Genomic DNA, 2,277 nt, shown 5'->3' on the forward strand with positions numbered 1-2,277 from the left:
CGTTGTTCCAAAGGGTTAGGAAATGCTGGGCAGAGCAAAACAATCAGCATAAAGACTGTTAAAATCGATCAAAAAATATAATTCAAGTTGCAAAACTGAATTTGCATACTACTTTTCAGGAATTTTAGAATTTAGAGGGACTTTAGGAGTCAGCTAGTACAGTAATATTTATTGCATAAAGCAAGGCATAAATATTGGCCTTATAATTGTGAATGATCACAAATATATCACAAGTAAGTTATTAATTGGTTTTAGAATTCTAAGTAGTTTGGAATGGGATTTTCTCTTAAGAAAATGGTTATATATTATATGCAAAAATTTCCTTGTTTTTTTCTTCACATTTTACCTATTTACTCTTTTTTTCTTTTTTGGCTGGGCACAGTGAACTTTATTGGTGGTGCACAAGGTAGGGCTCCCTAAGCCCCTCCCCTTCTTCAGGGGCTCTGGGATGGAAATTGTGGTCAGGAGTTTCTTGGTGTGTTGGGAGATCAATTTGGGGCAAGGACTCCCCAGCAGCTGTAGGCCTCTCTTCCTCTTGCCGGGGCTGGTGGTCCAGGGGGCTCTTACTCCTTGGAGGCCATGTGGAGCATAAGGTACACCACTCTTGCTGTAGCCATATTCATTGTCAGACCAGGAAACGAGCTTGACAAAGTGGTCATAGAGGACAATGCCAGCCCCAACGTCAGAGGTGGAGGAGTGGGTATCACTGTTAAAGTCGCAGGCGACAACCTGGTCCTCAGTATAGCCCAGGATGCCCTTGAGGGGGCCCTCTGATGCCTGCTTCACTACCTTCTTGATGTCATCGTATTTGACAGCTTTCTCCAGGCAGCAGGTCAGATCCACAACTGACACATTGGGGGTGGGGACACGGAAGGCCATGCCAGTGAGCTTCCTGTTCAGCTCAGGGATGACCTTGCCCACAGCCTTGGCAGTGCCAGTAGAAGCAGGGATGATGTTCGGGGCAGCCCCTCGGCCATCACACCACAGCTTCCCAGAGGGGCCATCCACAGTCTTCTGGGTGGCAGTGACGGCATGGACTGTGGTCATGAGTCCCTCCACGGTGCCAAAGTTGTCATGGATGGCCTTGGCCAGGGGGCCAAGCAGTGGGTGGTGCAGGAGGCATTGCTGACAATCTTGAGGGAGTTGTCATACTTGTCATGGTTCACACCCATCACAAACATGGGGGCATCCGAGAAGGGGCAGAGAGGATGACCCTCTTGGCTCTACCCTTCAAGTGAGCCCGGCCTTCTCCATGGTAGTGAAGACACCGTGGACTCCACAACATACTCAGCACCAGCATCACCCCGTTTGATGTTGGTGGGATCTCGCTCCTGGAAGATGGAGATGGACTTTCCATTGGTGACAATTTCCCATTCTCAGCCTTGAGTAGAATAAGTAGAATAATAATGGAACATGTAGACTATGTAGTTAAGGTCAATAAAGGGGTCATTGATGGTGACAATATCCACTTTGCCAGAGTTAAAAGTAATCCTGGTGACCAGGCACCCAATGCGGCCAAATAAATCCGTTCACTCCGACCTTCACCATTGTGTCTCAGAGTTGTGGCTGGCACTACACAGGAGGAGCAGTTGTCTGACGAACAGGAGGAGCAGTTGTCTGACGAACAGGAGGAGCAGATAGCCTGTCTATTTACTCCTATGCAGCTGTATTTAATATATATATATATATATATATATATATATATATATATATATATATATGTTTGTTTTTGTAGCTTTAATTAGTTTCTACTGGTCTCCCCTATTAAGAAGTTTCTTTCTTTTCTTTGGCTGCCATCTAGAGGCTTCTATGGTAATTGCATATATTAGGCTTTCTAAGCAGAGGCCGAACAGAAGTAATCAATTTTGTCCCTGCTTTACTTTCTAAGGAATGCTCATACATGTCTGTGTCTTCACAAATATTTTGATTCTGAGGTTGAAATTTCTAAATCGTTTTCCTCCTCTCTCCTTCGGCATTCCTCACTTTTACAGAGGAGTATAGCTGGCAGTTTTAGATATCTCATCTCTGAAACCCCTTCCTGGAACCTTATTTAATTTATTATCTAAAATAAAATAAAGCCATTCAGCTTCTGAGGAAGCAGCTGACTTTAGCTTCTGGCCTCACCCATAGATCTTGGCTGAAGAGGAAGAAGGTGCTTCTTTGTAGAATTTTAGACGCAGCTGGAGGGGACGCTAGTTAGAAATTGTCTCGCAGGGACCCTGGCCTAGAAATCTGGTTTCCTGTAGCTAAAATTGCTCCAGGATTTCAATCAATTGG

At 44.9% G+C, this 2,277-nt stretch overlaps 1 pseudogene across 1 annotated transcript; it reads right to left on the minus strand.

Annotated features, from left to right (window-relative positions):
* Nucleotides 1-563: 563 nt before the first annotated feature.
* On the minus strand, nucleotides 564-1,548 carry LOC307097814 (glyceraldehyde-3-phosphate dehydrogenase-like; annotated as a pseudogene). The gene has a single exon. The product of its transcript is annotated as a glyceraldehyde-3-phosphate dehydrogenase-like (transcript).
* Nucleotides 1,549-2,277: the final 729 nt, after the last annotated feature.

The sequence above is a fragment of the Cnephaeus nilssonii genome, assembly GCF_951640355.1.
Source record: "Cnephaeus nilssonii genome assembly, chromosome: 4".
NCBI classification, from domain to species: Eukaryota; Metazoa; Chordata; class Mammalia; order Chiroptera; family Vespertilionidae; genus Cnephaeus; species Cnephaeus nilssonii.